Raw genomic sequence first — 27,153 nt, forward strand, 5'->3', positions numbered from 1 at the left:
CATTCAATCAAGCTGGATGGAATCCACTGCATTTAATCGGGATGCATTTTACCACGCTGCATGGAATGTACTGCATTCAATCACGCTGCATGGAATTCACTGCATTCAATTGGGATCCATTGCACAACGATGCATCGAATCCACTGCGTTCAATCAAAATCCATTGCAACACAATGCATGGAATCCACTGCATTCTCTCGAGATCCATTGGGCCACGCTGCATGGAATCCACTGCATTCAATCGGGATCCATTTATCACGCTGCATGGAATACACTGGGTTCAATCGGGATGCATTTTACCATGCTGCATTGAATCCACTGCATTCAGTGACACTGCATGGAATCCACTGTATTCAATCGGGATGCTTTGGGCCTCGCTGCATAAAATCCACTGCATTTAATCGGGATGCATTGGGCCTCACTGCATGGAATCTACTGCATTCAATCATGCTGCATGGAATCCACTGCATTCAATCATGCTGCATAAAATCCCCTGCATTTAATAGGGTTCAATTTCTCCATGCTGCATGGAATCCACTGCATTCAATCATGCTTCATTGCAACCAGTGCATTCAATCGGGTACCATAGGGCCACGCTTCATGGAATCCACTGCATTCAATCATGCTTCATTGCAACCATTGCATTCAATCGGGAACCATTGGGCCATGCTGCATGGAATCCACTGCATTCAAACACGCTGCATGGAATCCACTGCATTCAATCGGGATGCTTTGGGCCATGCTGGATAATATCCACTGCATTCAATCGGGATTCATTGGGCCTCGCTGCCTGGAATCCACTGCATTCAATCATGCTGCATGGAATCCACTGCATTCAATCATGCTGCATAAAATCCACTGCATTCAATAGGGTTCCATTACTTCACGCTGCATGGCATACACTGCATTCAAACATGCTGCATGGAATCCACTGCATTCAATCGAGATCCATTGGGCCACGCTGCATGGAATCCACTGCATTCAATTGGGATCCATTGTGCCACGATGCATGGAATTCACTGCAATCAATCAGACTCCACTGCACCACACTGCATGGAATCCACTGCATTCAATCGAGATCCATTGGGCCACGCTGCATGGAATCCACTGTATTCAATCGAGATCCATTGGGCCACGCTGCATGGAATCCACTGCATCAATCGGGATGCATTTTACCATGCTGCCTGGAATCCACTGCATTCAATGACACTGCATGGAATCCACTGCATCAATCGGGATGCATTTTACCATGCTGCTTGGAATCCACTGCATTCAATGACACTGCATGGAATCTACTGCATTCACTCGGGATCCATTTAGCCATGCTGCATGTAATCTACTGCGTTTAATCGGGATGCATTTTACCATGCTGCATGGAATCCACTGCATTCAGTGATGCTGCATGGAATGCACTACCTTCAATCGGGATGCTTTGGGCCATGCTGCATAAAATCCACTGCATTTAATCGGGATGCATTGGGCCACGCTCCATGGAATCAACTGCATTCAATCAAGCTGGATGGAATCCACTGCATTTAATCGGGATGCATTTTACCACGCTGCATGGAATATACTGCATTCAATCACGCTGCATGGAATTCACTGCATTCAATTGGGATCCATTGCGCCACGATGCATGGAATCCACTGCGTTCAATTTAAATCCATTGCACCACACTGCATGGAATCCACTGCATTCTCTCGAGATCCATTGGGCCACGCTGCATCGAATCCACTGCATTCAATCGGGATCCATTTAACCCCGCTGCATGGAATGCACTGCGTTCAATTGGGATGCATTTTACCATGCTGCATGGAATCCACTGCATCAATCGGGATGCATTTTACCATTCTGCATGGAATCCACTGCATTCAGTGACGCTGCATGGAATCCACTGCAGTCAATCGGGATCCATTGTGCCACATTGCAGGGAAACCACTGCATTCATTCGACATCCATTGCGCCATGCTGCATGGAATCCACTGCATTCAATTGGGATACATTGGGCCTCACTGCACGGAATACACTGCGTTCAATCGAGATCCATTGGGCCACGCTGCATGGAATCCACTGCATTCAATCGGGATCCATTTAGCCATGCTTCATGGAATACACTGCGTTCAATCAGGATGCATTTTACCATGCTGCATGGAATCCACTGCATTCAGTGATGCTGCATGGAATGCACTACCTTCAATCGGGATGCTTTGGGCCATGCTGCTTAAAATCCACTGCATTTAATCGGGATGCATTGGGCCACGCTCCATGGAATCAATTGCATTCAATCAAGCTGGATGGAATCCACTGCATTTAATCGGGATGCATTTTACCATGCTGCATGGAATGTACTGCATTCAATCACGCTGCATGGAATTCACTGCATTCAATTGGGATCCATTGCACAACGATGCATGGAATCCACTGCGTTCAATCAAAATCCATTGCACCACACTGCATGGAATCCACTGCATTCTCTCGAGATCCATTGGGCCACGCTGCATGGCATACACTGCATTCAAACACGCTGCATGGAATCCACTGCATTCAATCGAGATCCATTGGGCCACGCTGCATGGAATCCACTGCATTCAATTGGGATCCATTGTGCCACGATGCATGGAATTCACTGCAATCAATCAGAATCCACAGCACCACACTGCATGGAATCCACTGCATTCAATCGAGATCCATTGGGCCACGCTGCATGGAATCCACTGCATTCAATCGAGATCCATTTGGCCACGCTGCATGGAATACACTGCATTCAATCGGGATCCATTTAACCCCGCTGCATGGAATCCACTGCATTAATCGGGATGCATTTTACCATGCTGCCTGGAATCCACTGCATTCAATGACACTGCATGGAATCCACTGCATCAATCGGGATGCATTTTACCATGCTGCATGGAATCCACTGCATTAAATGACACTGCATGGAATCTACTGCATTCACTCGGGAGCCATTTAGCCATGCTTCATGGAATACACTGCGTTCAATCGGGATGCATTTTACCATGCTGCATGGAATCCACTGCATTCAGTGATGCTGCATGGAATGCACTACCTTCAATCGGGATGCTTTGGGCCATGCTGCATAAAATCCACTGCATTTAATCGGGATGCATTGGGCCACGCTCCATGGAATCAACTGCATTCAATCAAGCTGGATGGAATCCACTGCATTTAATAGGGATGCATTTTACCACGCTGCATGGAATATACTGCATTCAATCACGCTGCATGGAATTCACTGCATTCAATTGGGATCCATTGCGCCACGATGCATGGAATCCACTGCGTTCAATTTAAATCCATTTCACCACACTGCATGGAATCCACTGCAATCTCTCGAGATCCATTGGGCCACGCTGCATGGAATCCACAGCATTCAATCGGGATCCATTTAGCCACGCTGCATGGAATACTCTTCGTTCAATCGGGATGCATTTTACCATGCTGCATCGAATCCACTGCATTCAGTGACGCTGCATGGAATCCACTGCATTCAATTGGGATGCTTTGGGCCTCGCTGCATAAAATCCACTGCATTTAATCGGGATGCATTGGGCCTCACTGCATGGAATCTACTGCATTCAATCATGCTGCATGGAATCCACTGCATTCAATCATGCTGCATAAAATCCCCTGCATTGAATAGGGTTCAATGTCTCCATGCTGCATGGAATCCACTGCATTCAATCATGCTTCATTGCAACCACTGCATTCAATCTGGAACCATTGGGCCATGCTGCATGGAATCCACTGCAGTCAATCGGGATCCATTGTGCCACATTGCAGGGAAAGCACTGCATTCAATCGACATCCATTGCGCCATGCTGCATGGAATCCACTGCATTCAATTGGGATACATTGGGCCTCACTGCATGGAATACACTGCGTTCAATCGAGATCCATTGGGCCACGCTGCATGGAATCCACTGCATTCAATCGGGATCCATTTCGCCATGCTTCATGGAATACACTGCGTTCAATCGGGATGCATTTTACCATGCTGCATGGAATCCACTGCATTCAGTGATGCTGCATGGAATGCACTACCTTCAATCGGGATGCTTTGGGCCATGCTGCATAAAATCCACTGCATTTAATCGGGATGCATTGGGCCACGCTCCATGGAATCAACTGCATTCAATCAAGCTGGATGGAATCCACTGCATTTAATCGGGATGCATTTTACCATGCTGCATGGAATGTACTGCACTCAATCACGCTGCATGGAATTCACTGCATTCAATTGGGATCCATTGCACAACGATGCATCGAATCCACTGCGTTCAATCAAAATCCATTGCACCACACTGCATGGAATCCACTGCATTCTCTCGAGATCCATTGGGCCACGCTGCATGGAATCCACTGCATTCAATCGGGATCCATTTATCACGCTGCATGGAATACACTGGGTTCAATCGGGATGCATTTTACCATGGTGCATCGAATCCACTGCATTCAGTGACGCTGCATGGAATCCACTGCATTTAATCGGGATGCTTTGGGCCTCGCTGCATAAAATCCACTGCATTTAATCGGGATGCATTGGGCCTCACTGCATGGAATCTACTGCATTCAATCATGCTGCATAAAATCCCCTGCATTGAATAGGGTTCAATTTCTCCATGCTGCATGGAATCCACTGCATTCAATCATGCTTCATTGCAACCAGTGCATTCAATCGGGTACCATAGGGCCACGCTTCATGGAATCCACTGCATTCAATCATGCTTCATTGCAACCATTGCATTCAATCGGGAACCATTGGGCCATGCTGCATGGAATCCACTGCATTCAAACACGCTGCATGGAATCCACTGCATTCAATCGGGATGCTTTGGGCCATGCTGGATAATATCCACTGCATTCAATCGGGATTCATTGGGCCTCGCTGCCTGGAATCCACTGCATTCAATCATGCTGCATGGAATCCACTGCATTCAATCATGCTGCATAAAATCCACTGCATTCAATAGGGTTCCATTACTTCAGGCTGCATGGCATACACTGCATTCAAACATGCTGCATGGAATCCACTGCATTCAATCGAGATCCATTGGGCCACGCTGCATGGAATCCACTGCATTCAATTGGGATCCATTGTGCCACGATGCATGGAATTCACTGCAATCAATCAGACTCCACTGCACCACACTGCATGGAATCCACTGCATTCAATCGAGATCCATTGGGCCACGCTGCATGGAATCCACTGCATTCAATCGAGGTCCATTGGGCCACGCTGCATGGAATCCACTGCATTCAATCGGGATCCATTTAACCCCGCTGCATGGAATCCACTGCATCAATCGGGATGCATTTTACCATGCTGCCTGGAATCCACTGCATTCAATGACACTGCATGGAATCCACTGCATCAATCGGGATGCATTTTACCATGCTGCATGGAATCCACTGCATTCAATGACACTGCATGGAATCTACTGCATTCACTCGGGATCCATTTAGCCTTGCTGCATGTAATCTACTGCGTTTAATCGGGATGCATTTTACCATGCTGCATGGAATCCACTGCATTCAGTGATGCTGCATGGAATGCACTACATTCAATCGGGATGCTTTGGGCCATGCTGCATAAAATCCACTGCATTTAATCGGGATGCATTGGGCCACGCTCCATGGAATCAACTGCATTCAATCAAGCTGGATGGAATCCACTGCATTTAATCGGGATGCATTTTACCACGCTGCATGGAATATACTGCATTCAATCACGCTGCATGGAATTCACTGCATTCAATTGGGATCCATTGCGCCACGATGCATGGAATCCACTGCGTTCAATTTAAATCCATTGCACCACACTGCATGGAATCCACTGCATTCTCTCGAGATCCATTGGGCCACGCTGCATCGAATCCACTGCATTCAATCGGGATCCATTTAACCCCGCTGCATGGAATGCACTGCGTTCAATTGGGATGCATTTTACCATGCTGCATGGAATCTACTGCATTCAATGACACTGCATAGAATCCACTGCATCAATCGGGATGCATTTTACCATTCTGCATGGAATCCACTGCATTCAGTGACGCTGCATGGAATCCACTGCAGTCAATCGGGATCCATTGTGCCACATTGCAGGGAAACCACTGCATTCAATCGACATCCATTGCGCCATGCTGCATGGAATCCACTGCATTCAATTGGGATACATTGGGCCTCACTGCATGGAATACACTGCGTTCAATCGAGATCAATTGGGCCACGCTGCATGGAATCCACTGCATTCAATCGGGATCCATTTAGCCATGCTTCATGGAATACACTGCGTTCAATCGGGATGCATTTTACCATGCTGCATGGAATCCACTGCATTCAGTGATGCTGCATGGAATGCACTACCTTCAATCGGGATGCTTTGGGCCATGCTGCTTAAAATCCACTGCATTTAATCGGGATGCATTGGGCCACGCTCCATGGAATCAATTGCATTCAATCAAGCTGGATGGAATCCACTGCATTTAATCGGGATGCATTTTACCATGCTGCATGGAATGTACTGCATTCAATCACGCTGCATGGAATTCACTGCATTCAATTGGGATCCATTGCACAACGATGCATGGAATCCACTGCGTTCAATCAAAATCCATTGCACCACACTGCATGGAATCCACTGCATTCTCTCGAGATCCATTGGGCCACGCTGCATGGCATACACTGCATTCAAACATGCTGCATGGAATCCACTGCATTCAATCGATATCCATTGGGCCACGCTGCATGGAATCCACTGCATTCAATTGGGATCCATTGTGCCACGATGCATGGAATTCACTGCAATCAATCAGAATCCACTGTACCACACTGCATGGAATCCACTGCATTCAATCGAGATCCATTGGGCCACGCTGCATGGAATCCACTGCATTCAATCGAGATCCATTGGGCCACGCTGCATGGAATCCACTGCATTCAATCGGGATCCATTTAACCCCGCTGCATGGAATCCACTGCATTAATCGGGATGCATTTTACCATGCTGCCTGGAATCCACTGCATTCAATGACACTGCATGGAATCCACTGCATCAATCGGGATGCATTTTACCATGCTGCATGGAATCCACTGCATTCAATGACACTGCATGGAATCTACTGCATTCACTCGGGAGCCATTTAGCCATGCTTCATGGAATACACTGCGTTCAATCGGGATGCATTTTACCATGCTGCATGGAATCCACTGCATTCAGTGATGCTGCATGGAATGCACTACCTTCAATCGGGATGCTTTGGGCCATGCTGCATAAAATCCACTGCATTTAATCGGGATGCATTGGGCCACGCTCCATGGAATCAACTGCATTCAATCAAGCTGGATGGAATCCACTGCATTTAATCGGGATGCATTTTACCACGCTGCATGGAATATACTGCATTCAATCACGCTGCATGGAATTCACTGCATTCAATTGGGATCCATTGCGCCACGATGCATGGAATTCACTGCGTTCAATTTAAATCCATTGCACCACACTGCATGGAATCCACTGCAATCTCTCGAGATCCATTGGGCCACGCTGCATGGAATCCACTGCATTCAATCGGGATCCATTTAGCCACGCTGCATGGAATACTCTTCGTTCAATCGGGATGCATTTTACCATGCTGCATCGAATCCACTGCATTCAGTGACGCTGCATGGAATCCACTGCATTCAATCGGGATGCTTTGGGCCTCGCTGCATAAAATCCACTGCATTTAATCGGGATGCATTGGGCCTCACTGCATGGAATCTACTGCATTCAATCATGCTGCATGGAATCCACTGCATTCAATCATGCTGCATAAAATCCCCTGCATTGAATAGGGTTCAATGTCTCCATGCTGCATGGAATCCACTGCATTCAATCATGCTTCATTGCAACCACTGCATTCAATCGGGAACCATTGGGCCATGCTGCATGGAATCCACTGCAGTCAATCGGGATCCATTGTGCCACATTGCAGGGAAACCACTGCATTCAATCGACATCCATTGCGCCATGCTGCATGGAATCCACTGCATTCAATTGGGATACATTGGGCCTCACTGCATGGAATACACTGCGTTCAATCGAGATCCATTGGGCCACGCTGCATGGAATCCACTGCATTCAATCGGGATCCATTTCGCCATGCTTCATGGAATACACTGCGTTCAATCGGGATGCATTTTACCATGCTGCATGGAATCCACTGCATTCAGTGATGCTGCATGGAATGCACTACCTTCAATCGGGATGCTTTGGGCCATGCTGCATAAAATCCACTGCATTTAATCGGGATGCATTGGGCCACGCTCCATGGAATCAACTGCATTCAATCAAGCTGGATGGAATCCACTGCATTTAATCGGGATGCATTTTACCATGCTGCATGGAATGTACTGCATTCAATCACGCTGCATGGAATTCACTGCATTCAATTGGGATCCATTGCACAACGATGCATCGAATCCACTGCGTTCAATCAAAATCCATTGCACCACACTGCATGGAATCCACTGCATTCTCTCGAGATCCATTGGGCCACGCTGCATGGAATCCACTGCATTCAATCGGGATCCATTTATCACGCTGCATGGAATACACTGGGTTCAATCGGGATGCATTTTACCATGCTGCATCGAATCCACTGCATTCAGTGACACTGCATGGAATCCACTGCATTCAATCGGGATGCTTTGGGCCTCGCTGCATAAAATCCACTGCATTTAATCGGGATGCATTGGGCCTCACTGCATGGAATCTACTGCATTCAATCATGCTGCATGGAATCCACTGCATTCAATCATGCTGCATAAAATCCCCTGCATTGAATAGGGTTCAATTTCTCCATGCTGTATGGAATCCACTGCATTCAATCATGCTTCATTGCAACCAGTGCATTCAATCGGGAACCATTGGGCCATGCTGCATTGAATCCACTGCATTCAAACACGCTGCATGGAATCCACTGCATTCAATCGGGATGCTTTGGGCCATGCTGGATAATATCCACTGCATTCAATCGGGATTCATTGGGCCTCGCTGCCTGGAATCCACTGCATTCAATCATGCTGCATCGAATCCACTGCATTCAATCATGCTGCATAAAATCCACTGCATTCAATAGGGTTCCATTACTTCACGCTGCATGGCATACACTGCATTCAAACATGCTGCATGGAATCCACTGCATTCAATCGAGATCCATTGGGCCACGCTGCATGGAATCCACTGCATTCAATTGGGATCCATTGTGCCACGATGCATGGAATTCACTGCAATCAATCAGACTCCACTGCACCACACTGCATGGAATCCACTGCATTCAATCGAGATCCATTGGGCCACGCTGCATGGAATCCACTGCATTCAATCGAGATCCATTGGGCCACGCTGCATGGAATACACTGCATTCAATCGGGATCCATTTAACCCCGCTGCATGGAATCCACTGCATCAATCGGGATGCATTTTACCATGCTGCCTGGAATCCACTGCATTCAATGACACTGCATGGAATCCACTGCATCAATCGGGATGCATTTTACCATGCTGCATGGAATCCACTGCATTCAATGACACTGCATGGAATCTACTGCATTCACTCGGGATCCATTTAGCCATGCTGCATGTAATCTACTGCGTTTAATCGGGATGCTTTTTACCATGCTGCATGGAATCCACTGCATTCAGTGATGCTGCATGGAATGCACTACCTTCAATCGGGATGCTTTGGGCCATGCTGCATAAAATCCACTGCAGTTAAGCGGGATGCATTGGGCCACGCTCCATGGAATCAACTGCATTCAATCAAGCTGGATGGAATCCACTGCATTTAATCGGGATGCATTTTACCACGCTGCATGGAATATACTGCATTCAATCACGCTGCATGGAATTCACTGCATTCAATTGGGATCCATTGCGCCACGATGCATGGAATCCACTGCGTTCAATTTAAATCCATTGCACCACACTGCATGGAATCCACTGCATTCTCTCGAGATCCATTGGGCCACGCTGCATCGAATCCACTGCATTCAATCGGGATCCATTTAACCCCGCTGCATGGAATGCACTGCGTTCAGTTGGGATGCATTTTACCATGCTGCATGGAATCCACTGCATTCAATGACACTGCATGGAATCCACTGCATCAATCGGGATGCATTTTACCATTCTGCATGGAATCCACTGCATTCAGTGACGCTGCATGGAATCCACTGCAGTCAATCGGGATCCATTGTGCCACATTGCAGGGAAACCACTGCATTCAATCGACATCCATTGCGCCATGCTGCATGGAATCCACTGCATTCAATTGGGATACATTGGGCCTCACTGCATGGAATACACTGCGTTCAATCGAGATCCATTGGGCCACGCTGCATGGAATCCACTGCATTCAATCGGGAACCATTTAGCCATGCTTCATGGAATACACTGCGTTCAATCGGGATGCATTTTACCATGCTGCATGGAATCCACTGCATTCAGTGATGCTGCATGGAATGCACTACCTTCAATCGGGATGCTTTGGGCCATGCTGCTTAAACTCCACTGCATTTAATCGGGATGCATTGGGCCACGCTCCATGGAATCAATTGCATTCAATCAAGCTGGATGGAATCCACTGCATTTAATCGGGATGCATTTTACCATGCTGCATGGAATGTACTGCATTCAATCACGCTGCATGGAATTCACTGCATTCAATTGGGATCCATTGCACAACGATGCATGGAATCCACTGCGTTCAATCAAAATCCATTGCACCACACTGCATGGAATCCACTGCATTCTCTCGAGATCCATTGGGCCACGCTGCATGGAATCCACTGCATTCAATCATGCTGCATGGAATCCACTGCATTCAATCATCCTGCATAAAATCCACTGCATTCAATAGGGTTCCATTTCTTCACGCTGCATGGCATAAACTGCATTCAAACATGCTGCATGGAATCCACTGCATTCAATCGAGATCCATTGGGCCACGCTGCATGGAATCCACTGCATTCAATTGGGATCCATTGTGCCACGATGCATGGAATTCACTGCAATCAATCAGAATCCACTGTACCACACTGCATGGAATCCACTGCATTCAATCGAGATCCATTGGGCCACGCTGCATGGAATCCACTGCATTCAATCGAGATCCATTGGGCCACGGTGCATGGAATACACTGCATTCATTCGGGATCCATTTAACCCCGCTGCATGGAATCCACTGCATCAATCGGGATGCATTTTACCATGCTGCATGGAATCCACTGCATTCAATGACACTGCATGGAATCCACTGCATCAATCGGGATGCATTTTACCATGCTGCATGGAATCCACTGCATTCAATGACACTGCATGGAATCTACTGCATTCACTCGGGAGCCATTTAGCCATGCTTCATGGAATACACTGCGTTCAATCGGGATGCATTTTACCATGCTGCATGGAATCCACTGCATTCAGTGATGCTGCATGGAATGCACTACCTTCAATCGGGATGCTTTGGGCCATGCTGCATAAAATCCACTGCATTTAATCGGGATGCATTGGGCCACGCTCCATGGAATCAACTGCATTCAATCAAGCTGGATGGAATCCACTGCATTTAATCGGGATGCATTTTACCACGCTGCATGGAATATACTGCATTCAATCACGCTGCATGGAATTCACTGCATTCAATTGGGATCCATTGCACCACGATGCATGGAATCCACTGCGTTCAATTTAAATCCATTGCACCACACTGCATGGAATCCACTGCAATCTCTCGAGATCCATTGGGCCACGCTGCATGGAATCCACTGCATTCAATCGGGATCCATTTAGCCACGCTGCATGGAATACTCTTCGTTCAATCGGGATGCATTTTACCATGCTGCATCGAATCCACTGCATTCAGTGACGCTGCATGGAATCCACTGCATTCAATCGGGATGCTTTGGGCCTCGCTGCATAAAATCCACTGCATTTAATCGGGATACATTGGGCCTCACTGCATGGAATCTACTGCATTCAATCATGCTGCATGGAATCCACTGCATTCAATCATGCTGCATAAAATCCCCTGCATTGAATAGGGTTCAATGTCTCCATGCTGCATGGAATCCACTGCATTCAATCATGCTTCATTGCAACCACTGCATTCAATCGGGAACCATTGGGCCATGCTGCATGGAATCCACTGCATTCAAACACGCTGCATGGAATCCACTGCATTCAATCGGGATGCTTTGGGCCATGCTGGATAATATCCACTGCATTCAATCGGGATTCATTGGGCCTCGCTGCCTGGAATCCACTGCATTCAATCATGCTGCATCGAATCCACTGCATTCAATCATGCTGCATAAAATCCACTGCATTCAATAGGGTTCCATTTCTTCACGCTGCATGGCATACACTGCATTCAAACACGCTGCATGGAATCCACTGCATTCAATCGAGATCCATTGGGCCACGCTGCATGGAATCCACTGCATTCAATTGGGATCCATTGTGCCACGATGCATGGAATTCACTGCAATCAATCAGAATCCACTGTACCACACTGCATGGAATCCACTGCATTCAATCGAGATCCATTGGGCCACGCTGCATGGAATCCACTGCATTCAATCGAGATCCATTGGGACACGCTGCATGGAATACACTGCATTCAATCGGGATCCATTTAACCCCGCTGCATGGAATCCACTGCATCAATCGGGATGCATTTTATCATGCTGCCTGGAATCCACTGCATTCATTGACACTGCATGGAATCCACTGCATCCATCGGGATGCATTTTACCATGCTGCATGTAATACACTGCATTCAATGACACTGCATGGAATCCAAGGCATCAATCGTGACGCAATTTACCATGCTGCATGGAATCCACTGCATTCAATGACACTGCATGGAATCTACTGCATTCACTCGGGATCCATTTAGCCATGCTGCATGTAATCCACTGCGTTTAATCGGGATGCATTTTACCATGCTGCATGGAATCCACTGCATTCAGTGATGCTGCATGGAATGCACTACATTCAATCGGGATGCTTTGGGCCATGCTGCATAAAATCCACTGCATTTAATCGGGATGCATTGGGCCACGCTCCATGGAATCAACTGCATTCAATCAAGCTGGATGGAATCCACTGCATTTAATCGGGATGCATTTTACCATGCTGCATGGAATCCACTGCATTCAATGACACTGCATGGAATCCACTCCATCAATTGGGATGCATTTTACCATGCTGCATGGAATCCACTGCATTCAGTGACGCTGCATGGAATCCACTGCAGTCAATCGGGATCCATTGTGCCACATTGCAGGGAAACCACTGCATTCAATCGACATCCATTGCACCATGCTGCATGGAATCCACTGCATTCAATTGGGATTCATTGGGCCTCACTGCATGGAATACACTGCGTTCAATCGAGATCCATTGGGCCACGCTGCATGGAATCCACTGCATTCAATCGGGATCCATTTAGTCATGCTTCATGGAATACACTGCATTCAATCGGGATGCATTTTACCATGCTGCATGGAATCCACTGCATTCAGTGATGCTGCATGGAATGCACTACCTTCAATCGGGATGCTTTGGGCCATGCTGCATAAAATCCACTGCATTTAATCGGGATGCATTGGGCCACGCTCCATGGAATCAACTGCATTCAATCAAGCTGGATGGAATCCACTGCATTTAATCGGGATGCATTTTACCATGCTGCATGGAATGTACTGCATTCAATCACGCTGCATGGAATACACTGCATTCAATTGGGATCCATTGCACAACGATGCATCGAATCAACTGCGTTCAATCAAAATCCATTGCACCACACTGCATGGAATCCACTGCATTCTCTCGAGATCCATTGGACCACGCTGCATGGAATCCACTGCATTCAATCGGGATCCATTTATCACGCTGCATAGAATACACTGGGTTCAATCGGGATGCATTTAACCATGCTGCATCTAATCCACTGCATTCAGTGACGCTGCATGGAATCCACTGCATTTAATCGGGATGCATTGGGCCTCACTGCATGGAATCTACTGCATTCAATCATGCTGCATGGAAACCACTGCATTCAATCATGCTGCATAAAATCCCCTGCATTTAATAGGGTTCAATTTCTCCATGCTGCATGGAATCCACTGCATTCAATCATGCTTCATTGCAACCAGTGCATTCAATCGGGTACCATAGGGCCACGCTTCATGGAATCCACTGCATTCAATCATGCTTCATTGCAACCACTGCATTCAATCGGGAACCATTGGGCCATGCTGCATGGAATCCACTGCATTCAAACACGCTGCATGGAATCCACTGCATTCAATCGGGATGCTTTGGGCCATGCTGGATAATATCCACTGCATTCAATCGGGATTCATTGGGCCTCGCTGCCTGAAATCCACTGCATTCAATCATGCTGCATCGAATCCACTGCATTCAATCATGCTGCATAAAATCCACTGCATTCAATAGGGTTCCATTTCTTCACGCTGCATGGCATACACTGCATTCAAACACGCTGCATGGAATCCACTGCAATCAATCGAGATCCATTGGGCCACGCTGCATGGAATCCACTGCATTCAATTGGGATCCATTGTGCCACGATGCATGGAATTCACTGCAATCAATCAGAATCCACTGCACCACACTGCATGGAATCCACTGCATTCAATCGAGATCCATTGGGCCACGCTGCATGGAATCCACTGCATTCAATCGAGATCCATTGGGCCACGCTTCATCGAATCCACTGCATTCAATCGGGATCCATTTAGCCATGCTGCATGTAATCCACTGCGTTTAATCGGGATGCATTTTACCATGCTGCATGGAATCCACTGCATTCAGTGATGCTGCATGGAATGCACTACCTTCAATCGGGATGCTTTGGGCCATGCTGCATAAAATCCACTGCATTTAATCGGGATGCATTGGGCCATGCTCCATGGAATCAATTGCATTCAATCAAGCTGGATGGAATCCACTGCATTTAATCGGGATGCATTTTACCACGCTGCATGGAATATACTGCATTCAATCACGCTGCATGGAATTCACTGCATTCAATTGGGATCCATTGCGCCACGATGCATGGAATCCACTGCGTTCAATTAAAATCCATTGCACCACACTGCATGGAATCCACTGCATTCTCTCGAGATCCATTGGGCCACGCTGCATCGAATCCACTGCATTCAATCGGGATCCATTGAACCCCGCTGCATGGAATGCACTGCGTTCAATTGGGATGCATTTTACCATGCTGCATGGAATCCACTGCATTCAATGACACTGCATGGAATCCACTGCATCAATCGGGATGCATTTTACCATGCTGCATGGAATCCACTGCATTCAGTGACGCTGCATGGAATCCACTGCAGTCAATCGGGATCCATTGTGCCACATTGCAGGGAAAACACTGCATTCAATCGACATCCATTGCGCCATGCTGCATGGAATCCACTGCATTCAATTGGGATTCATTGGGCCTCACTGCATGGAATACACTGCGTTCAATCGAGATCCATTGGGCCACGCTGCATGGAATCCACTGCATTCAATCGGGATCCATTTAGCCATGCTTCATGGAATACACTGCGTTCAATCGGGATGCATTTTACCATGCTGCATGGAATCCACTGCATTCAGTGATGCTGCATGGAATGCACTACCTTCAATCGGGATGCTTTGGGCCATGCTGCATAAAATCCACTGCATTTAATCGGGATGCATTGGGCCACGCTCCATGGAATCAACTGCATTCAATCAAGCTGGATGGAATCCACTGCATTTAATCGGGATGCATTTTACCATGCTGCATGGAATGTACTGCATTCAATCACGCTGCATGGAATTCACTGCATTCAATTGGGATCCATTGCACAACGATGCATCGAATCCACTGATTTCAATCAAAATCCATTGCACCACACTGCATGGAATCCACTGCATTCTCTCGAGATCCATTGGGCCACGCTGCATGGAATCCACTGCATTCAATCGGGATCCATTTATCACGCTGCATAGAATACACAGGGTTCAATCGGGATGCATTTAACCATGCTGCATCGAATCCACTGCATTCAGTGACGCTGCATGGAATCCACTGCATTCAATCGGGATGCTTTGGGCCCTGCTGGATAATATCCACTGCATTCAATCGGGATTCATTGGGCCTCGCTTCCTGGAATCCACTGCATTCAATCATGCTGCATGGAATCCACTGCATTCAATCATGCTGCATAAAATCCACTGCATTCAATAGGGTTCCATTTCTTCACGCTGCATGGAATACACTGCATTCAAACATGCTGCATGGAATCCACTGCATTCAATCGAGATCCACTGGGCCACACTGCATGGAATCCACTGCATTCAATTGGGATCCATTGTGCCACGATGCATGGAATTCACTGCAATCAATCAGAATCCACTGCACCACACTGCGTGGAATCCACTGCATTCAATCGAGATCCATTGGGCCACGCTGCATGGAATCCACTGCATTCAATCTATATCCACTGGGCCACGCTGCATGGAATCCACTGCATTCAATCGGGATCCATTTAACCCCGCTGCATGGAATCCACTGCATCAATCGGGATGCATTTTATCATGCTGCCTGGAATCCACTGCATTCATTGACACTGCATGTAATCCACTGCATCCATCGGGATGCATTTAACCATGCTGCATGGAATCCACTGCATTCAATGACACTGCATGGAATCCACTGCATCAATCGTGACACATTTTACCATGCTGCATGGAATCCACTGCATTCAATGACACTGCATGGAATCCACTGCATTCACTCGGGATCCATTTAGCCATGCTTCATGGAATACACTGCGTTCAATCGGGATGCATTTTACCATGCTGCATGGAATCCACTGCATTCAGTGATGCTGCATGGAATGCACTACCTTCAATCGGGATGCTTTGGGCCATGCTGCATAAAATCCACTGCATTTAATCGGGATGCATTGGGCCACGCTCCATGGAATCAACTGCATTCAATCAAGCTGGATGGAATCCACTGCATTTAATCGGGATGCATTTTACCACGCTGCATGGAATATACTGCATTCAATCACGCTGCATGGAATTCACTGCATTCAATTGGGATCCATTGCGCCACGATGCATGGAATCCACTGCGTTCAATTTAAATCCATTGCACCACACTGCATGGAATCCACTGCATTCTCTCGAGATCCATTGGGCCACGCTGCATCGAATCCACTGCATTCAATCGGGATCCATTTAACCCCGCTGCATGGAATGCACTGCGTTCAATTGGGATGCATTTTACCATGCTGCATGGAATCCACTGCATTCAGTGATGCTGCATGGAATGCACTACCTTCAATCGGGATGCTTTTGGCCATGCTGCATAAAATCCACTGCATTTAATCGGGATGCATTGGGCCACGCTCCATGGAATCAACTGCATTCAATCAAGCTGGATGGAATCCACTGCATTTAATCGGGATGCATTTTACCACGCTGCATGGAATATACTGCATTCAATCACGCTGCATGGAATTCACTGCATTCAATTGGGATCCATTGCGCCACGATGCATGGAATCCACTGCGTTCAATTTAAATCCATTGCACCACACTGCATGGAATCCACTGCATTCTCTCGAGATCCATTGGGCCACGCTGCATCGAATCCACTGCATTCAATCGGGATCCATTGAACCCCGCTGCATGGAATGCACTGCGTTCAATTGGGATGCATTTTACCATGCTGCATGGAATCTACTGCATTCAATGACACTGCATGGAATCCACTCCATCAATCGGGATGCATTTTACCATTCTGCATGGAATCCACTGCATTCAGTGACGCTGCATGGAATCCACTGCAGTCAATCGGGATCCATTGTGCCACATTGCAGGGAAACCACTGCATTCAATCGACATCCATTTCGCCATGCTGCATGGAATCCACTGCATTCAATTGGGATTCATTGGGCCTCACTGCATGGAATACACTGCGGTCAATCGAGATCCATTGGGCCACGCTGCATGGAATCCACTGCATTCAATCGGGATCCATTTAGCCATGCTTCATGGAATACACTGCGTTCAATCGGGATGCATTTTACCATGCTGCATGGAATCCACTGCATTCAGTGATGCTGCATGGAATGCACTACCTTCAATCGGGATGCTTTGGGCCATGCTGCATAAAATCCACTGCATTTAATCGGGATGCATTGGGCCACGCTCCATGGAATCAACTGCATTCAATCAAGCTGGATGGAATCCACTGCATTTAATCGGGATGCATTTTACCATGCTGCATGGAATGTACTGCATTCAATCACGCTGCATGGAATTCACTGCATTCAATTGGGATCCATTGCACAATGATGCATCGAATCCACTGCGTTCAATCAAAATCCATTGCACCACACTGCATGGAATCCACTGCAATCTCTCGAGATCCATTGGGCCACACTGCATGGAATCCACTGCATTCAATCGGGATCCATTTATCACGCTGCATAGAATACACTGGGTTCAATCGGGATGCATTTTACCATGCTGCATCGAATCCACTGCATTCAGTGACGCTGCATGGAATCCACTGCATTTAATCGGGATGCATTGGGCCTCACTGCATGGAATCTACTGCATTCAATCATGCTGCATGGAATCCACTGCATTCAATCATGCTGCATAAAATCCCCTGCATTTAATAGGGTTCAATTTCTCCATGCTGCATGGAATCCACTGCATTCAATCATGCTTCATTGCAACCAGTGCATTCAATCGGGTACCATAGGGCCACGCTTCATGGAATCCACTGCATTCAATCATGCTTCATTGCAACCACTGCATTCAATCGGGAACCATTGGGCCATGCTGAATGGAATCCACTGCATTCAAACACGCTGCATGGAATCCACTGCATTCAATCGGGATGCTTTGGGCCATGCTGGATAATATCCACTGCATTCAATCGGGATTCATTGGGCCTCGCTGCCTGGAATCCACTGCATTCAATCATGCTGCATGGAATCCACTGCATTCAATCATGCTGCATAAAATCCACTGCATTCAATAGGGTTCCATTTCTTCACGCTGCATGGCATACACTGCATTCAAACAGGCTGCATGGAATCCACTGCATTCAATCGAGATCCATTGGGCCACGCTGCATGGAATCCACTGAATTCAATCGAGATCCATTGGGCCACGCTGCATGGAATCCACTGCATTCAAACGGGATCCATTTAACCCCGCTGCATGGAATCCACTGCATCAATCGGGATGCATTTTATCATGCTGCCTGGAATCCACTGCATTCATTGACACTGCATGGAATCCACTGCATCAATCGGGATGCATTTAACCATGCTGCATGGAATCCACTGCAGTCAATGACACTGCATGGAATCCAAGGCATCAATCGGGATGCATTTTACCATGCTGCATGGAATCCACTGCATTCAATGACACTGCATGGAATCTACTGCATTCACTCGGGATCCATTTAGCCATGCTGCATGTAATCCACTGCGTTTAATCGGGATGCATTTTACCATGCTGCATGGAATCCACTGCATTCAGTGATGCTGCATGGAATGCACTATATTCAATCGGGATGCTTTGGGCCATGCTGCATAAAATCCACTGCATTTAATCGGGATGCATTGGGCCATGCTCCATGGAATCAATTGCATTCAACCAAGCTGGATGGAATCCACTGCATTTAATCGGGATGCATTTTACCACGCTGCATGGAATATACTGCATTCAATCACGCTGCATGGAATTCACTGCATTCAATTGGGATCCATTGCACCACGATGCATGGAATCCACTGCGTTCAATTAAAATCCATTGCACCACACTGCATGGAATCCACTGCAATCTCTCGAGATCCATTGGGCCACGCTGCATGGAATCCACTGCATTCAATCGGGATCCATTTAGCCACGCTGCATGGAATACTCTTCGTTCAATCGGGATGCATTTTACCATGCTGCATCGAATCCACTGCATTCAGTGACGCTGCATGGAATCCACTGCATTCAATCGGGATGCTTTGGGCCTCGCTGCATAAAATCCACTGCATTTAATCGGGATGCATTGGGCCTCACTGCATGGAATCTACTGCATTCAATCATGCTGGCTGGAATCCACTGCATTCAATCATGCTGCATAAAATCCACTGCATTTAATAGGGTTCAATTTCTCCATGCTGCATGGAATCCACTGCATTCAATTGGGATTCATTGGGCCTCACTGCATGGAATACACTGCGTTCAATCGAGATCCATTGGGCCACGCTGCATGGAATCCACTGCATTCAATCGGGATCCATTTAGCCATGCTTCATGGAATACACTGCGTTCAATCGGGATGCATTTTACCATGCTGCATGGAATCCACTGCATTCAGTGATGCTGCATGGAATGCACTACCTTCAATCGGGATGCTTTGGGCCATGCTGCATAAAATCCACTGCATTTAATCGGGATGCATTGGGCCACGCTCCATGGAATCAACTGCATTCAATCAAGCTGGATGGAATCCACTGCATTTAATCGGGATGCATTTTACCATGCTGCATGGAATGTACTGCATTCAATCACGCTGCATGGAATTCACTGCATTCAATTGGGATCCATTGCACAACGATGCATCGAATCCACTGCGTTCAATCAAAATCCATTGCACCACACTGCATGGAATCCACTGCATTCTCTCGAGATCCATTGGGCCACGCTGCATGGAATCCACTGCATTCAATCGAGATCCATTGGGCCACGCTGCATGGAATCCACTGCATTCAATCGGGATCCATTTAACCCCGCTGCATGGAATCCACTGCATCAATCGGGATGCATTTTATCATGCTGCCTGGAATCCACTGCATTCATTGACACTGCATGGAATCCACTGCATCAATCGGGATGCATTTTACCATGCTGCATGGAATCCACTGCATTCAATGACACTGCATGGAATCCACTGCATCAATCGTGACGCATTTTACCATACTGCATGTAATCCACTGCATTCAATGACACTGCATGGAATCTACTGCATTCACTCGGGATCCATTTAGCCATGCTGCATGTAATCCACTGCGTTTAATCGGGATGCATTTTACCATGCTGCATGGAATCCACTGCATTCAGTGATGCTGCATGGAATGCAGTACCTTCAATCGGGATGCTTTGGGCCATGCTGCATAAAATCCACTGCATTTAATCGGGATGCATTGGGCCATGCTCCATGGAATCAATTGCATTCAATCAAGCTGGATGGAATCCACTGCATTTAATCGGGATGCATTTTACCACGCTGCATGGAATATACTGCATTCAATCACGCTGCATGGAATTCACTGCATTCAATTGGGATCCATTGCGCCACGATGCATGGAATCCACTGCGTTCAATTAAAATCCATTGCACCACACTGCATGGAATCCACTGCATTCTCTCGAGATCCATTGGGCCACGCTGCATCGAATCCACTGCATTCAATCGGGATCCATTGAACCCCGCTGCATGGAATGCACTGCGTTCAATTGGGATGCATTTTACCATGCTGCATGGAATCCACTGCATTCAATGACACTGCATGGAATCCACTGCATCCATCGGGATGCATTTTACCATGCTGCATGAAATCCACTGCATTCAGTGACGCTGCATGGAATCCACTGCAGTCAATCGGGATCCATTGTGCCACATTGCAGGGAAAACACTGCATTCAATCGACATCCATTGCGCCATGCTGCATGGAATCCACTGCATTCAATTGGGATTCATTGGGCCTCACTGCATGGAATACACTGCGTTCAATCGAGATCCATTGGGCCACGCTGCATGGAATCCACTGCATTCAATCGGGATCCATTTAGCCATGCTTCATGGAATACACTGCGTTCAATCGGGATGCATTTTACCATGCTGCATGGAATCCACTGCATTCAGTGATGCTGCATGGAATGCACTACCTTCAATCGGGATGCTTTGGGCCATGCTGCATAAAATCCACTGCATTTAATCGGGATGCATTGGGCCACGCTCCATGGAATCAACTGCATTCAATCAAGCTGGATGGAATCCACTGCATTTAATCGGGATGCATTTTACCATGCTGCATGGAATGTACTGCATTCAATCACGCTGCATGGAATTCACTGCATTCAATTGGGATCCATTGCACAACGATGCATCGAATCCACTGATTTCAATCAAAATCCATTGCACCACACTGCATGGAATCCACTGCATTCTCTCGAGATCCATTGGGCCACGCTGCATGGAATCCACTGCATTCAATCGGGATCCATTTATCACGCTGCATAGAATACACAGGGTTCAATCGGGATGCATTTAACCATGCTGCATCGAATCCACTGCATTCAGTGACGCTGCATGGAATCCACTGCATTCAATCGGGATGCTTTGGGCCCTGCTGGATAATATCCACTGCATTCAATCGGGATTCATTGGGCCTCGCTGCCTGGAATCCACTGCATTCAATCATGCTGCATGGAATCCACTGCATTCAATCATGCTGCATAAAATCCACTGCATTCAATAGGGTTCCATTTCTTCACGCTGCATGGAATACACTGCATTCAAACATGCTGCATGGAATCCACTGCATTCAATCGAGATCCACTGGGCCACACTGCATGGAATCCACTGCATTCAATTGGGATCCATTGTGCCACGATGCATGGAATTCACTGCAATCAATCAGAATCCACTGCACCACACTGCGTGGAATCCACTGCATTCAATCGAGATCCATTGGGCCACGCTGCATGGAATCCACTGCATTCAATCTATATCCACTGGGCCACGCTGCATGGAATCCACTGCATTCAATCGGGATCCATTTAACCCCGCTGCATGGAATCCACTGCATCAATCGGGATGCATTTTATCATGCTGCCTGGAATCCACTGCATTCATTGACACTGCATGTAATCCACTGCATCCATCGGGATGCATTTAACCATGCTGCATGGAATCCACTGCATTCAATGACACTGCATGGAATCCACTGCATCAATCGTGACACATTTTACCATGCTGCATGGAATCCACTGCATTCAATGACACTGCATGGAATCCACTGCATTCACTCGGGATCCATTTAGCCATGCTTCATGGAATACACTGCGTTCAATCGGGATGCATTTTACCATGCTGCATGGAATCCACTGCATTCAGTGATGCTGCATGGAATGCACTACCTTCAATCGGGATGCTTTGGGCCATGCTGCATAAAATCCACTGCATTTAATCGGGATGCATTGGGCCACGCTCCATGGAATCAACTGCATTCAATCAAGCTGGATGGAATCCACTGCATTTAATCGGGATGCATTTTACCACGCTGCATGGAATATACTGCATTCAATCACGCTGCATGGAATTCACTGCATTCAATTGGGATCCATTGCGCCACGATGCATGGAATCCACTGCGTTCAATTTAAATCCATTGCACCACACTGCATGGAATCCACTGCATTCTCTCGAGATCCATTGGGCCACGCTGCATCGAATCCACTGCATTCAATCGGGATCCATTTAACCCCGCTGCATGGAATGCACTGCGTTCAATTGGGATGCATTTTACCATGCTGCATGGAATCCACTGCATTCAGTGATGCTGCATGGAATGCACTACCTTCAATCGGGATGCTTTTGGCCATGCTGCATAAAATCCACTGCATTTAATCGGGATGTATTGGGCCACGCTCCATGGAATCAACTGCATTCAATCAAGCTGGATGGAATCCACTGCATTTAATCGGGATGCATTTTACCACGCTGCATGGAATATACTGCATTCAATCACGCTGCATGGAATTCACTGCATTCAATTGGGATCCATTGCGCCACGATGCATGGAATCCACTGCGTTCAATTTAAATCCATTGCACCACACTGCATGGAATCCACTGCATTCTCTCGAGATCCATTGGGCCACGCTGCATCGAATCCACTGCATTCAATCGGGATCCATTGAACCCCGCTGCATGGAATGCACTGCGTTCAATTGGGATGCATTTTACCATGCTGCATGGAATCTACTGCATTCAATGACACTGCATGGAATCCCCTCCATCAATCGGGATGCATTTTACCATTCTGCATGGAATCCACTGCATTCAGTGACGCTGCATGGAATCCACTGCAGTCAATCGGGATCCATTGTGCCACATTGCAGGGAAACCACTGCATTCAATCGACATCCATTGCGCCATGCTGCATGGAATCCACTGCATTCAATTGGGATTCATTGGGCCTCACTGCATGGAATACACTGCGGTCAATCGAGATCCATTGGGCCACGCTGCATGGAATCCACTGCATTCAATCGGGATCCATTTAGCCATGCTTCATGGAATACACTGCGTTCAATCGGGATGCATTTTACCATGCTGCATGGAATCCACTGCATTCAGTGATGCTGCATGGAATGCACTACCTTCAATCGGGATGCTTTGGGCCATGCTGCATAAAATCCACTGCATTTAATCGGGATGCATTGGGCCACGCTCCATGGAATCAACTGCATTCAATCAAGCTGGATGGAATCCACTGCATTTAATCGGGATGCATTTTACCATGCTGCATGGAATGTACTGCATTCAATCACGCTGCATGGAATTCACTGCATTCAATTGGGATCCATTGCACAATGATGCATCGAATCCACTGCGTTCAATCAAAATCCATTGCACCACACTGCATGGAATCCACTGCAATCTCTCGAGATCCATTGGGCCACACTGCATGGAATCCACTGCATTCAATCGGGATCCATTTATCACGCTGCATAGAATACACTGGGTTCAATCGGGATGCATTTTACCATGCTGCATCGAATCCACTGCATTCAGTGACGCTGCATGGAATCCACAGCATTTAATCGGGATGCATTGGGCCTCACTGCATGGAATCTACTGCATTCAATCATGCTGCATGGAATCCACTGCATTCAATCATGCTGCATAAAATCCCCTGCATTTAATAGGGTTCAATTTCTCCATGCTGCATGGAATCCACTGCATTCAATCATGCTTCATTGCAACCAGTGCATTCAATCGGGTACCATAGGGCCACGCTTCATGGAATCCACTGCATTCAATCATGCTTCATTGCAACCACTGCATTCAATCGGGAACCATTGGGCCATGCTGAATGGAATCCACTGCATTCAAACACGCTGCATGGAATCCACTGCATTCAATCGGGATGCTTTGGGCCATGCTGGATAATATCCACTGCATTCAATCGGGATTCATTGGGCCTCGCTGCCTGGAATCCACTGCATTCAATCATGCTGCATGGAATCCACTGCATTCAATCATGCTGCATAAAATCCACTGCATTCAATAGGGTTCCATTTCTTCACGCTGCATGGCATACACTGCATTCAAACAGGCTGCATGGAATCCACTGCATTCAATCGAGATCCATTGGGCCACGCTGCATGGAATCCACTGAATTCAATCGAGATCCATTGGGCCACGCTGCATGGAATCCACTGCATTCAATCGGGATCCATTTAACCCCGCTGCATGGAATCCACTGCATCAATCGGGATGCATTTTATCATGCTGCCTGGAATCCACTGCATTCATTGACACTGCATGGAATCCACTGCATCAATCGGGATGCATTTAACCATGCTGCATGGAATCCACTGCAGTCAATGACACTGCATGGAATCCAAGGCATCAATCGGGATGCATTTTACCATGCTGCATGGAATCCACTGCATTCAATGACACTGCATGGAATCTACTGCATTCACTCGGGATCCATTTAGCCATGCTGCATGTAATCCACTGCGTTTAATCGGGATGCATTTTACCATGCTGCATGGAATCCACTGCATTCAGTGATGCTGCATGGAATGCACTATATTCAATCGGGATGCTTTGGGCCATGCTGCATAAAATCCACTGCATTTAATCGGGATGCATTGGGCCATGCTCCATGGAATCAATTGCATTCAACCAAGCTGGATGGAATCCACTGCATTTAATCGGGATGCATTTTACCACGCTGCATGGAATATACTGCATTCAATCACGCTGCATGGAATTCACTGCATTCAATTGGGATCCATTGCACCACGATGCATGGAATCCACTGCGTTCAATTTAAATCCATTGCACCACACTGCATGGAATCCACTGCAATCTCTCGAGATCCATTGGGCCACGCTGCATGGAATCCACTGCATTCAATCGGGATCCATTTAGCCACGCTGCATGGAATACTCTTCGTTCAATCGGGATGCATTTTACCATGCTGCATCGAATCCACTGCATTCAGTGACGCTGCATGGAATCCACTGCATTCAATCGGGATGCTTTGGGCCTCGCTGCATAAAATCCACTGCATTTAATCGGGATGCATTGGGCCTCACTGCATGGAATCTACTGCATTCAATCATGCTGGCTGGAATCCACTGCATTCAATCATGCTGCATAAAATCCACTGCATTTAATAGGGTTCAATTTCTCCATGCTGCATGGAATCCACTGCATTCAATTGGGATTCATTGGGCCTCACTGCATGGAATACACTGCGTTCAATCGAGATCCATTGGGCCACGCTGCATGGAATCCACTGCATTCAATCGGGATCCATTTAGCCATGCTTCATGGAATACACTGCGTTCAATCGGGATGCATTTTACCATGCTGCATGGAATCCACTGCATTCAGTGATGCTGCATGGAATGCACTACCTTCAATCGGGATGCTTTGGGCCATGCTGCATAAAATCCACTGCATTTAATCGGGATGCATTGGGCCACGCTCCATGGAATCAACTGCATTCAATCAAGCTGGATGGAATCCACTGCATTTAATCGGGATGCATTTTACCATGCTGCATGGAATGTACTGCATTCAATCACGCTGCATGGAATTCACTGCATTCAATTGGGATCCATTGCACAACGATGCATCGAATCCACTGCGTTCAATCAAAATCCATTGCACCACACTGCATGGAATCCACTGCATTCTCTCGAGATCCATTGGGCCACGCTGCATGGAATCCACTGCATTC

The sequence above is a fragment of the Sus scrofa genome, chromosome 15 (assembly GCF_054392235.1).
Source record: "Sus scrofa isolate SSC_HxYL_T2T_F1_AM1 chromosome 15, Sscrofa_HxYL_maternal_Yorkshire_Landrace_v2.0, whole genome shotgun sequence".
Classification (NCBI taxonomy): Eukaryota; Metazoa; Chordata; class Mammalia; order Artiodactyla; family Suidae; genus Sus; species Sus scrofa.